Source organism: Manis pentadactyla, chromosome 1, assembly GCF_030020395.1.
Source record: "Manis pentadactyla isolate mManPen7 chromosome 1, mManPen7.hap1, whole genome shotgun sequence".
Taxonomy (NCBI): domain Eukaryota; kingdom Metazoa; phylum Chordata; class Mammalia; order Pholidota; family Manidae; genus Manis; species Manis pentadactyla.
In genome coordinates, this window is record NC_080019.1 from 106,961,622 (window position 1) to 106,976,287 (window position 14,666).

General features: G+C 36.3%; 1 protein-coding gene and 1 pseudogene across 5 annotated transcripts in view; one reads left to right on the forward strand and one right to left on the reverse strand.

Annotated features, from left to right (window-relative positions):
- The window catches only part of NAALADL2 (N-acetylated alpha-linked acidic dipeptidase like 2), a 1,368,824-nt gene that overhangs the window by 1,252,760 nt on the left and 101,398 nt on the right, over positions 1-14,666 (forward strand). The gene's annotated exons all lie outside the window — the stretch shown is intronic.
- Positions 3,481-5,330, reverse strand: LOC118932885 (DDB1- and CUL4-associated factor 13-like; annotated as a pseudogene).

The following is a 14,666-nucleotide window of genomic DNA, read 5'->3' on the forward strand; positions in this document are numbered from 1 at the left end:
AGGAGTGTGTTGTTAAGCCTCCATGTGTTTGTGAGCCTTTTTGCTTTCTTTGTACAGTTTATTTCTAGTTTTATGCTTTTGTGGTCTGAAAAGTTGGTTGGTAGGATTTCAATCTTTTGGAATTTACTGAGGCTCTTTTTGTGGGCTAGTATGTGGTCTATTCTGGAGAATGTTCCATGTGCACTTGAGAAGAATGTGTATCCTGTTGCTTTTGGTTTTAGAGTTCTGTAGATGTGTATTAGGTCCTGTTTTAGTGTGTTGTTCAGTGTCTCTGTGTCCTTACTTATTTTCTGTCTGGTGGATCTGTCCTTTAGAGTGAGTAGTGTGTTGAAGTCTCCTAGAATGAATGCATTGCATTCTATTTCCTCCTTTAGTTCTGTTAATATTTGTTTCAGGTATGTTGGTGCTCCTGTATTGGGTGCATATATATTTATAATGGTTATATCCTCTTGGTGGACTGAGCCCTTTATCAGTATGTAATGTCCTTCTTTGTCTTTTGTTACTTTCTTTATTTTGAAGTCTGTTTTGTCTTATACCAGAATTGCAACACCTGCTTTCTTCTCTTTGTTGTTTGCATGAAATATCTTTTTCCATCCCTTGACTTTAAGTCTGTGCATGTCTTTGGTTTTGAGGTGAGTCTCTTGTAAGCAGCATATGGATGGCTCTTGCTTTTTTATCCATTCTATTTCTCTGTGTCTTTTGATTGGTGCATTCAGTCCATTTACATTTAGGGTGATTATTGAAAGGTATGAACTTATTGCCATTGCAGGCTTTAAGTTTGTGTTTACCAAAGGTTCAGAGCTAGCTTCTTTACTATCTTACTGTCTAACTTAACTCACTTGTTGAGCTATTATAAATGCAGTCTGATGATTCTTTATTTCTCTCCCTTCTTATTCCTCCTCCTCCCTTCTTCATATGTTGGGTTTCTTGTTCTGTGCTCTTTTTAGGAGTGCTCCCATCTAGAGCAGTCCCTGTAGGATGCCCTGTAGAGGTGGTTTGTGGGAGGCAAATTCCCTCAACTTTTGCTCGTCTGGGAATTGTTGAATCCCTCCTTCATATTTAAATGATATTTGTTCTGGCTACAGTAGTCTTGGTTCGAGGCCCTTCTTTTTCATTGCATTATGTATATCATGCCATTCTCTTCTGGCCTGTAGGGTTTCTGTTGAGAAGTCTGATGATAACCTGATGGGTTTTCCTTTGTAGATAACCTTTTTTTTCTCTCTGGCTGCCTGTAATACTTTGTCCTTGTCTTTGATCTTTGCCATTTTAATTATTATGTGTCTTGTTGTTGCCCTCCTTGGATCCCCTGTCATGGTATTCCTGTGTATCTCTGTGGTCTGAGAGGCCATTTCTTCTCCTAGGTTGGGGAAGTTTTCGGCAATTATTTCTTCAAAGACACTTTCTATCCCTTTTTCTCTCTCTTCTTCTTCTTCTGGTATCCCTATAATGCAGATATTGTTCCTTTTCGTTTGGTCACTCAGCTCTCTTAAAATTCTTTCATTCCTGGAGATCCTTTTATCTCTCTCTGCATCAGCTTCTCTGAGTTCCTGTTCTCTGTTTTCTAGTCCATTAATGGTCTCTTGCATCTCGTCCATTCTGTTTTGAAGTCCTTCCAGAGCTTGTTTTATTTCTGATTTCTCCTTCCTTAGTTCTTGCATATTTCTCTGCAAGTCCATCAGCATGGTTATGACTTTTGTTTTGAATTCTTTTTCAGGAAGACTGGCTAAATCTATCTCCCCAGATTCCTTCTCAGGGGAAGATGTAGCAGATGCCGAAGCTGTCTGGGTTAGTCTTGTCTGGATCATATTTTTTTGCCTTTTCATGTTGACAGGTGCTATTGACTGTCAGCTGGGAGGTCCAAACTTTTCACTTGCTACTGGCCTTTCTTTACTGGGACAACTGTGACCCCTAGTGGCTTCTGTTGTGTAATTGCGTGTAGGCTGGGTCTTTGTGTCTTGCCCGGGGGAAGTGTAGGAATTTTCCTTTCTGTGGGCGTGTTTTGCCTTAGGCTGTTTCTCTGCTTTCGCAGCACCCGGAGGGGTAATGGATGGGCGGGTCTGTTTGGCTGTTTACCTCCATAAAGGGTCTCAGAGATGTTGCCCAGGGGATTAGTATGCCCGGTTTTCCCTGTAATTTCCAGCCACTGGGCTGTGACCTGTGTTGTTTCCATCTAGCTGTTAAATCCCTGTCCCTTTCAGACTTTCTACAAGCACTGGCTTTTCTTTGTCACAGGGGCAACAGCTTCAGCACCCGCTCAGAGGTCTTGCTGCCCTATTTCCCTAGTTTCCAGCCCTCCACGCATGCACTGTGTCTGTGCTCTGGTGCGGGTGGCTGCGGCTGGGTGTTTAGCAGTCCTGGGCTCCCTCTCCCTCCCGCCGGGAGCTGGGGGGAGGTGTGCTCGGGTCCCGCCGTGCCGGGGGTTGTATCTTACCCCTTTCACCAGGCGCTAGGCTCTCGCACGTGTGGATGTAGTCAGGCTGTTGTCCTGTGTCTTCTGGTCTCTCTTTTAGGATTAGTTGTATTTGTTGTATTTTCAAAAATATATATGTTCTTAGGAGGAGATTCCCACTGTCCTACTCACGCCGCCATGTTGGCTCTGCCTTCCTCCCTATGAAAAGCTTTTGATGATTGAATCCCAACAATTTGCTGGCTCTTAGTGTACATCTGTGTTCTTCTTTTTAACATAGGGATTTTAATGTTGCCTTTCCTCATACCAGTGTTGCAGATAAGGATGACAAACCCTGGAAGGGGAAATATTCTAATAACTTTGAGGGAAACACCAAATGGAGGGGACAGATATTTCAATTTGCTGAACATGTGTAGTGAGAATTACCACATAGGCTTTTGAGATGGGTTTCTTACCCAACATCAATAAGAACTGGGTCAGAGATATGGAAGTTAGAAAGTAAGCATTGTATTTATCTGAATTATCCTTACAGATGTACAGTTGTGCATCTATGTCCCTTTTTTCCATGCCAGTGAAGAATGCAGTTTCCACGGAGAGACTTTCAATTCAGCTTCCTGGGCCTCACTTCAGATCTACTCCAATGTCTTAGAAGTATTTTTCTTCTTTCTTAATTTCCAGGTTATTCTAATATGCTATCAGACTTAGAAACCTGCACTTGCCTTGATAAAAGAATACTAGTGAGTAGAAATAAGAAGCCTTTGTTGACTTTTCTATTGAAAAAGTAGGAAATAACATTAAGAGACCACCTTTATCATTTAATAAGTTATTATGTATGTGTCTGAAAATATGGAGAGTTTTGGATTTTTAGTCCTCATTTGACATTTTAATTATTGAAACTTTATAATAGTTTTAATATCTAATAAAAATAGCCTTTCTATATTACCCTCCTTTTTCAGAGTTTTCCTGGCTAGTTTGCTTTCTTTTTTTTTTTTTTTTTTGGTCACACAGAACTATTTATTGTTGAATAGGTAGTTGAAATTATTTAGTAGAAATGGATCAAAGTTACAATGCTAAGGAAAAAGGAAGTTTTATTATCTTGACTCTACCGTAAGTTATAATTTATAGAAGTTATATAAATGTAGGCTGATCATCTTTAGTCTCAAAAGTCCAAACATAAAGCACAGAAAATAAATATAATTTTAAAAAGTTTTGGCATAATTCTTCTATGTGTCATGTGGAATCATAGCAAGAATCATTGCAATAATTACCGAAAGTAATATTAAGGTAACAAAATAGATGTTTGGTCTTAATGTAAATTCAAATGTATAGGGCCTGTAACAGTAGATGAGAACAAAAGTATATCTGTGATTTCAAACAGCAAAAAATAAATTAGTTTGTTAATACAATGTTCTTCAGTGAAATAAGAAAGCAGATCAAGGACAAAATATTGGACAGTCTTATCAACCAGGCCATCTTTAAGGATAATTTTTCAGGGTAGCTAAAATGAGCAACAATAAAGCTTTACACACATAACTGAATTGTTTGTTATTATACTAGTGCCAGTACTTTTATTTGTAGAGTTTGCAAATCAAAATGTAATAAATAATTATACATTAGGACTGGTAGGAATACCAAATATTATTTCACAACCTCCTCTATGTGTTTCTTCTTCTCTGCCACAATTGACACAGATCCAGGCTTCTATGTTTGAGACGATTCACTTCCTTTCGTCGACGAGCTTCTTTCATGATGCGCTTTTCCTGAATCTGGCTGTAGGTCAATTTTGGTAGATGTCAATGACGAGCAACAATACGTTTTATATGAGGATGATGTTGAAATTTCTCCTTCAACTTCTGGTTATAATCTTTGGCTGCTTTTTCTCGCGATGTGAGCACACCCAATTTTTCAGAAGCATTAGCTTTCCAAAGACGAATGTTCATTTCATCAGATCCATACATAATGTACTTGTTGTCAGAAGTCCATTTTACACAGATAACATGTTGCATTCTCTTTGTGTGATAGACTTCCCTGCTTCTACTTTTGTCCACAGGAAATATTCGAATAGATTTATCAAAACTGGCAGACACAAACTCCTTCCCAGTGGGAGAATAATCCACATCAAACACTGCAGAGACACGGTCCATATGTACCATTATGGGAGTATTTAGGGCACGTATATCAAAAGTATATAAATTGTAATCTTCATTTGCTGCAGTAAAAATGAAAGCTTCCATAGGGTTCCAACAAATTGTATTTGTTCTCATATCTAAGATGACCTTTTTCAGAGGAGTAGCTTGCCTCATATCATAGAGTAGTATATTCCTGTTAGAAGCACAACTTCCCAAGAGAAATGTCTCAAATGGGTTAAATTTAACACTACTTATACTGCCAAATCCCCATATCATTGAACAGATAGGACTGGTTCTTTGTTCATCCCAAATGTCTACTTGCTGTCCACATGTGACAAAAACAGCTTCTTTCCAGTGATGATCAATTCCTGTATATACTGTCTTTCCTAATATTGTATGCAAAGGTTCTTCCTCTTCTCCATAGCCTGGTCCATCTATTTTCCACTGCTTCACAGTTTTGTCATCAACAACCATAAAAAAAAAAGTCCCACAAAAGCGAGTACAGATTCCTCGTACAAAACCTTCATATGCTTGTATTGCATGGATACACTTCTGTTTAGTCAAGTTCCAAATTCTAACCTCTCCATCACATGCCCCTGAGGACAGTAGCAAGGCTCTTTGGACGCTTTGCCAAGCAATTGACTTCATCTCGGTGACCATCCAGGGAAGCAAGGAATGGTTTTGCAAATACCCATTCCAGTTTGGTAGCATTTAAAGCTCTCATGTATTCTCATGGGACCTCAAAAGGATGTAAGGTCAGATCATAATTTCTTGGAACTCTCTGTAAGTCCGACATAGTTGTCTGGGTTTCAGCTCAGCATCTTCACCTTCATCTTGCTAGTTCTCCCCGACTCCACAACCTTCTCACTTCCAGTCTTCTGCTACCCTTGCTTTTATTTTTAATGAACGTCAAAATCAGCATGTGTAGTTATATAAAAGCAAAAACAGAAAAGACCTTTTTTAGTTTTATTGGTATCACACAAAGTCTGTTGTTACCTTAGATCAAAAGGATGCCTTTGTTATGCTAATACCCCAAGACCGTGGTATACCTTTCATTGTGTTCAAATCTTCTTTTATACTTAACTACTATTTTAAAATTTTCTTCTTATAGATGTTGCACATATCTTGTAATATTTATCCTTAGGTATTTTTTCTCTTCTTTTATGGTAATTATAGTTTTCATTATGTTATGGTTAGTTGTTTATATATATATATATATATTTTACATAATTATATACTATATATATACTTTATTTCTCTGTAGAGTTTCATATCTTAAGAAACTATTAATTTGGTAACTAGAGGTATTACTGACATTCTTATAGTTTGTAAATTTTTTTTAAAAGGTCAATAAAAGCTTTATTAGGGTGGTCTAAACCATTATTTAGGAGGTGTTTTGCATTACAGGCAGAATAATGCACTGGGGCCAATGTCTGCTTTCTACCTTCAATTTTTCGATTAATGAATTTTGTTGTGTGCATACAGATACAAAAGTATAAATAGAAAAGTTTAGTTCCCGTTTTCAAGGAGGTCAAAGAGGAATAACAGATAGAGAACAGTTATAGTCCAACACTGCAAAAGCGGTATGCACATAGTATTATTCTAATAGTCAATGGGAAATGAACTGGCTTGGCATTTTCCTGGATGAAGGGCTCAACTCTACTTGGTAGTACAGTTATATAATGAGAGGATCTTAAGTTTCCTAAACAATCTGCCGAATCTTGAAGGCTGGATTCAGTTTTGGATCCCCTGGGGCTAACCTGGAATGCTATTTCATATACCAACATTTGGTTAATGTCCTCTCTCCATCCCCACAGGGAACATGGTCAAGTTTTACCAGGGGACCACTTTTTTTCTTTCCTTGGACATAGATGGTTGCTGCTTATTCTTGTCAGTGTGTAAGATACTTTCCAGGAAGGTACTGCAGGTATCTCTTTTAATAGTTAGAAATTTAGTCCATCATTTGTATGTTTCAGTTTTTTGCAATAACAGCCTCCAATTATTAGTTCACACAAAAGGTTGAGCAACCTCCTCTCAGGAGACAAACACACGTGAATATGTACTGGATTTCAGGACATGTCAAATGACTCCTGATGTGTGATCCTTCCTGCCTCTCCCTTTTGGCCAAGCTCAACACAGTGTATAAATGCCTGGAATTTCAGAGGATTTCTGCAAGTAGGTGGCTGTTTAGCAGACACACATACACACAGACACACACAAATCTACATTGTAATATTTTTAATTGACAGTTTTCCAGGTTTAAAACCTTATCATCTATTTCCCTCAATTTTTACATCACTAATTTATATCTCTTTCCTAATTGTATAAGCTAATGCCTACAGGAAATATAAAAATATTAGTGCTGATACTAAACATTTTGACCTATTTCTGATTTCACTGTGAATGTCTTTACTGTTTCCTCATTACAGACAATATTGCTTGCTTAAATATTAGGATTATTTGCAGTAACATTCATCAGTTACAGTGGCTTGCATTTTTATAACACAATATTTTTAAGGTTTAGGGTCAATATTAAACTTGCCTCACAAAAATAATTGAGAAGTTTTCCTTTTTTATTCGTGCTCTGAGACAGTTTATCAACACTGGAATTTTTTCTGCTATTTAAAGGATAGAGTTGCGCATATTTCAAGGCAAACCCTTCACCTTTAGAAATTATATTTTGCTGCTACTTTCTGAGATATGATGCGGCTGAGGTCTTTCACTATTCTTACTAGTTTTCTCATTTATTTTTGTCCAACTTCTGACTGATCTCAGGTTTGAGAGCACTTCTATGAATTTCTAATATCTGAAATTTTATCTGTCTAGAATTTTTCTGAAAATGATATTTCTAGGTTTTTTTCATTTGCTTACTTATTTGTTTTTCCCCATTATTATCTTTCTGTAATTTCCAGAACTTATTGTGCCTTAATATGCCATGTTCATATGGGATTGCCCTTGTTTTTACATTTGTTAAAAAACTATAAATCATTCTGAATTTATCTTGAATGGTATACAGTGTTGGCCTAGTAGTGGAAGTTTGATAAAAACTAACTACCTTTGTTCATAAATGAGATTCTGATATTTAATGGGATTCTATAGTGGATTTTATGGTCATCTTGCCAATACCCATTGTGTGGTAACCTGAGGTATCCACAGGACTGTTCCCACAATTTTAGCCAAAGGTCTCATTGGTCCGAACTAGTGAGGTTATGGCATTATCCTAGCCATGTTGCTTTCTCCTTTCCTATGCAATTAGGAAAGAGATATAAGTTAGTGATATAAAAATTAAGAAGCAAAAGGAAACAGATGAAAAGGTTTTAAGCCCCAATACAAATTTAAAAGTAGTACAGGATCTAAGAATTTCAGCAAACCTTGAGTTTCCAAATTAATAGTTTCACAAGATATGAAACTCTGTAGAGTATGTGAATGAAGTAGGTATCATCAGATTTGTATTTGTTATTAGGAATCCAATAGGAGCCTCAATAGATTCTCTTGACATCGATCTCAGGTGAGCTTTCCAGGCTGGCAGTCCTTCATGTGTATTTACAATGTATCATTGCTGGGAAAAGTTACCATCTCCAAGGTTCCAGTGAAGGAAGACAGAAGGAAGCTACATACTTGGAAATTTCCTAGACTCTGCTCCATGCCTCTATTCTCTGGGCTGATTTTACTCTGTATCCTTCACTGTAATAAACTACAGCTGTGAGTGTGACAGCTTTTAGTGAGTTCAAGGAGTCTTTTAGTGAGTTAGTAAACCTGAGTCTGGTCTTGGGGACTCCCACACATATAATTAGTGCTAGTCATGAAGGAGATCTTGGGACCCCCAAACTTATAATTGGTATCATAAATGAGGGGGGTCTTTTGGACTACTCCCTAACTTTGTACCCCCAAAACTGATTTAAATAAGAGTTATTAGCAAATATTAATGAAAGTTAATTTCCCTCTCTCTGAATTTGTATTTGGAAATAGCTTAAGGAGAAGTCAGGCTTAGGATGAAGCTGACAAATTGGAGAAAAAATGGAAATATGGGAAAAACAAAAGTCATTGACCTATGTGTCTTGACAATGGGTTTCAGCCCTGGACGAGTTCACTATGGGTTCAATGTGGTGAAACGGTTTATACCCAGCTTTATTCGCACAGTGGCAGGTCAATCACTAGAATCCCATCCACTCAGAGCGAGTCTGCGTGCAGCAAGCTGGTCCCCACCTCTGGCCCTCTCTGCCTCCACAGATGTCTCAGTCTCTGTCCTCGGTGCTGCCACCACTCCAGTCTTATCTCTGCTCTCCTGCAGCCTTGCAGCCATGGCACTGTGTCTCCCAGAGCCCTGGGCAGAGCTCTTTATATAGAGCCAATAATGACGTATTGCCCACACGTGCGCAGTGAGCTAGCTGAACAGGGCCAGGTGAGGATCCTGGCCATAGGGACCTTCACTTTATCCACACTATGGGAAGAAATGAACCTGAAATTCACTTTATTTGTAAGTTTTTCATTAATATTTTCTAATAACTCTTGTTTAAATCAATTTTGGGGGTATACAAAGTTAGGAAGCAGTTCAAAAGACTTTTATCATTTCTGACACTAGTTACAAGTCTAAGGTGTCCTATGATCTCTACCTCTAGCACTCAGTACATGTGTGGGAGTCCCCAAGACCGATCTCAGATTTACTAACTCATTGTAAGACTCCTGGAACTCACTGAAATCTGTTACACTCACAGCTTTATTTTATTACAGTGAAGGATGCATAGTAATCAGCCAAGAGAATAGAGGTATGGAGCAGAGCCTAGGGTATTTCCAAGTGTATAGCTTCTTTTTTGTCTTCTTTCACTGAAAGCATGGAGAGGGTAACTTCTCCAGGCAATGATGTATGAAAATACACATGGAGTATTGCCAGACAGGGAAGCTCACCTGAGCCTTGGCATCAAGAGAATTTTTTGAGGCTCTGTCACATAAACATGACTGACTTCACATGTGGTTGATAGCCATCTCCAGCCCCTTCAGAGGCAAAGCTGATGCCATAGACTTAAGCTCCCCACCCTAAAACACATTGATAGACCATCTGGTATGCCCAACACCCACCCTAATTAACATTGTTAGATGTCCTATAAGACCCAAGACACCCACTCAAAGACATTGCTATGGGACCTAATATTACAGAGACTTAGCTTATTACCTACTAGGACCCATGGGCAAAGGGAAGACCTCTCTTTAGACAAATTTAAATTCTTTAAACATGGTGGCCAGAGGTGGGGTTATGTTCCTTGAAATGTAGTACATACCCTTACTGAAGTGTATATTAGGAAAGAGACTGATAAGATACCTTGCCGCAATTACTTTAAATGTAGGTAGTTCCATTTAGAATAGAAATAGTAAGATAAATTAAAAAAGAAAGATTCTCAGCAAAATGAAAGGATTTTTTTTTACGAAAGCTTTGAACCCTTTGCTTTTCAAAAAACAAGATTCTAACCTAAATTTATCTACTTTGTCAACACATTATACTTTATCTTCACTCAGATCTTAATAGATACTCATATTTTAAGAAGAAAGGAAAAGTTAATTAAAAAATAACTTAGTATGCCTTATAGGATTCAATATAGGGATGGGAAATGCAACCAATCCTGGAAGAAACAACCACTCATTCAAAAACAAGCATCTCAGTAGTTGTCCTGGCATTACATTAGACTGGATTACTAAAACAAAACAAACAAGAAACAATGACCCTGATCCCCAAACAGCCCCAAAGAGATTTGTGTTTATAAATAAAGTACAATACAGTGTGAATTAAAAATACATTTTGACATTCAGTTAGGCTGACATATCCTTGACACACACAGTCACTGAATCATTTTTATTGCCTGCTTCAAGGTTTTCCATATTTAAAACTAAATCAAGAAATGAACACAAAAGGGTAACCCTATGTATGCATATATCCCTTTCCTTTTCCCAGAAATAATAAGAGACAGGTTATGAAAATATATGCAACACAAAAAGAGGAAATTAACTGAGGAGAAAATGGACATGGAAAATTAAACAAAGGGAAGATATTAGGAATGTTAAAACAAAGCCAGATGTTAGATTTATATATAAAATGCATGTATAGTGCCTAGCACTTAGAGTTGTTTAGTCACTGTTGACTAGGAAAAAAGAGTAGAGGAATATGAATGATTATTGGTAATTATTTCAGAGCATTTAATTCAGTTTTTAGTGTTTTTACCTCTTTGTGATGAACTGTCAAAATGAAAAGATGCTGAATAAATAAAAGTCCATTGATTTAGGCATGTTTCCAGTAAATAAACATAAAAAGGTAAGTGAAATTTTAAATTGAATTGTAGATAATATTATACACAAGACATGTTTATAACTTTGTATTGAATAAAGAAAATGAGGTAAATATTAAAATGTAAGTTGTGGAGAAATTTTTTTTTCACTTTTCTGCATTTTCAACTTTAGTGTGCTTATCTTTGTAATAAAAAAGTAAAATAACTTGTAAAACTAAGATTACTGTCCAGCTAAACTGCATATTATAGTGATCCCTATAATTCTGTGAATAAGACATGTGCTAAATTACATGTAATACCTATTTATATCCCTAAGCCAACAGTGATGTTTTATTAACTGCACAAAGAAGATTTTATTTATTAACATTTTCCTCTGCATCTTTTTAAAAACCTGAATCATCTGCCTGCAACATAGACTTTTTCAAAAATATCAACTATGTAAGAAAAGTATAATAGTATCAATTATTTAATATCTGTGTTAAAACAACCAGTATTCTGATCAGGCTATTTTGTTCTTAGGGAAAATATCTGGTGCATAAAACAAATAAATGCAGTATAAACACATTATTTGTATTTATGTATTTTATATAGGGGCTTTTTGAATTTTCAAAAACCTGTAAGAAATATATGTCTAGAAATTCTCAAAAAAAGTTAAAGAAAACAAATTCAAATGAACAAATTCAAATCTGCCATGACTAAATAATAATCTCTTTGGCTTTAGTTAATATTCCATGAGTTTCCACTTGTTCCAGCAAACATAGCAAAAATTACCCAACATAAAGTTACAAGTTAATCCACTTGTACAATTTATCTAATTCTTTATATTTAAACTTAAGTTCTTTTTTAGTAGGGAAATGATTTCGTTTCTACCAATGAAAGCATACCTTCAAAGTAAAACAATAAATCATAAATAAGTCACAAAATAAATAAAACAGTATATATAAGACATGTTCTTGAGGGCAGTTGTGAATTCTTGGTGTGACTGTATTGACTGAACAGTGGTAGGAGAATGCAGTGTACATCCTGGAGTGTTTAATTAGTGTTTTTCTCTTGGAAAAAAAAATACTGGGCATTCTTAGTGAATTGTTTAGGAACTCCAACACTACAGTTTATCTCAATGTGTTTACTTTGTATGCTGTAGTGATTTCCTAGAAATAAGAGAATTAATATTCAAGAGTTAAGGGAAAGAACCTTTAAGACTCCTCTATGACATGTCCACATTAAATGCAAAAAGTTGAGTCCCAACTTTAGGGATTCTGTTTTAGTATCATCTTTGAGTCCTTTGTCCTTTGTCAGTATTTAATAAAAGAATTAGTCCTCTTCAATCTTCCATTACACCCATTAGATTTTTGAGGATATAGAAACAGAAATTCAGGAAAACAAATTATTTAATCCAGTGACAGGTCTTTCCCAGTACTGTGACAGTGAAGATTTGGGGAACTTTCAACAACATAATTGGTAAACATAAAATTAGATTCAGTACTCTGTTGTTAATGAGCAGCTTTGACTTCATTGCTGTTAGACTTTCTGGGGCTTGCTGTGTTTGCACTGCCTAATTTGATGTACTTGCGGTGAGATCCTTACAGATGTCTGAAAAAAATCCAATCTCTGGGATAATTGGGCATTTTTGTACAATACACACTTGCAATTTTATCTAGAGTGATTTTTTTTTCAATTATACATAAACCATGGTTTCCAACAAGATCCCTTCAGATTTTGAATAGGGACTTTTCTGTTTTCCCACTCCATCCATCAAAATACTCTCAAATTGTAGACTCCACGTTGTAATTTTGTTACTGAAGTTTACTTTCCAACATCTGTTGTAGTGATTTTTATAGAGATATTTAAAAGAATACTTGTTGAAATAATGCACTGCATTCTTAGTCTAGTGACATATGCTAAGCTCTATCAGGCACAGTTAGCACCCACTTTAATCTGTGCAGGTGCAATTAGTGCTATTTGTTCTTTCAGTATCAAAGCTATTATAATGAGCAGGCACTATCTTTTTCAACAACAGTACTGAAAAAAAGGATAAAATAATTTTAAAATGTGTTTCCTTAGAATGACATAACACTTCCAAAAATAGAGTTAAAAATACAAGAAATATTTTTGGAGTATCCTTTGAGGAATAAACAACTATATATGTCTGAAATTTGTAATCATTAAGCTTAATAGTCTCTAGTACTCAAAACTCCATAGATGCTGATACATTTTATTAGTAATAATTAGGCCTATGGTCCCTATTAATATTAAAATGGTAATGTAATATCCTTGAAAAAATAAAAATGGATGAAGCTAATAACTGGCTATCCCACAAGGTATGGAAAATAGAAAACAAATGACACTCTTCTTGTTATTACCTGATTTCCTTACTTGCAAGCCTGCCTCTGAAGGAATGTTGGAACATTTTCTAGTTTGGCCATTCTATTTTAGAGTAAGAGTGGAAAATAATCAAATCAATTCCAACATCCTCAGAAAACCAGTCCGAGCCATAGTATTTCCAGGGAACATTTCTTATCCCAAAACATTTATTTAGTAGGTTTCAGATACTATGAAGATAAAAATGAGCCAGTCCTGGGTCTTCCTTTCATCTAAGTTTCATGGGGAGGGCTTCATGGGGAGAATAGTATCATTCAAGGGAACTGAGGCATACATGCAAAACTATAATAGTGTGAAAATCAATCTGTGTTACAAAAGAAATACAAATGAGACTTCATGAAAGTTTTGTTTGTTTTTTTCTCCTCCCAGCCTTGGGGAGCATTTGAAGTACTACTTAGTGAGGGCTTGAGAGAAAAGATTTAGGGAACAAATGAGGTAGTTGGTACTCCAGGTAGAGAAATGAGAATGAATGAGAGCCCAGAGATGGGAGTACAGCGAATGTGTTTGTGGGACACAAAAATGGGTTGTTTCATTAGACTGAAGGAACATAAAGGGGAAACATAGGGGACAGTATTGAAAAGATACGTTGGTTAGGGCCAGATTGTGAACTCTAGATATTCTCTTAAGGAGATGGTCTGACTGTCACTCACTAATGGATCCTACCCCGTCCAGCAGTGTTTTGGATGTGTCAATCAGCTGGAAGCCAGCATCAGCCCGGAAAGCCTCAGGATTTAGAAACTATGACAAGGTTCAAACTAGGCCTTTGTAGTTGTGGTTCTGCCTGCCTTCTTTGACTCGTGCAGCTGGAATGTTAGAATGCCAATATATGTGGTTCCTCCCTTACCTTAGATGAATATAGGATCCTATTTTCACATAATGTGTGTTTCATGGGGACAGCTTATTAGCTACTTTCTGTGGAATAGCTACTTACAACTGTGCGAGTGTTAAAATTGTAAAACAAACTGCCTGTGGAGGTATATTGTTATTTTAGTTTCTCTGATGCAAAAATTGAGTTAGCTGTGGGATAACTCTGAAACTGAGAGTAAAATTTGACTCTAAAACTAACTTGTCCATCATCCTAAACTCATAATCCTATACATCATAACTCTCTCAAAGCCAAGTTCTCAAATGAATTTAAAAACCCACAGCAAATATCACTGATGAGTAAGACTAGATAGACAAATACATATATTCCAGAAAATATATATATCTCAAGCAAAATTCTGAAAATAGAATGCAAAATATTGATTCTCATGACTGTGTGCCTGAAAAGAGGAGTAAGAGTTTCACATCAACTTTTGAAGTATTTTGTGACATGTTCCATAATTAGTTATTTAAGATACAGATTATAACCATTTATGCATATGAATATATTAGAACCTCTGGTTTCATGATCTTCATGAGAACAGATAATTTAGTCAAACTATAGTTGGTCTCAAAGACCATGAAGCACTAGATACCTAGTAATTCAAATAT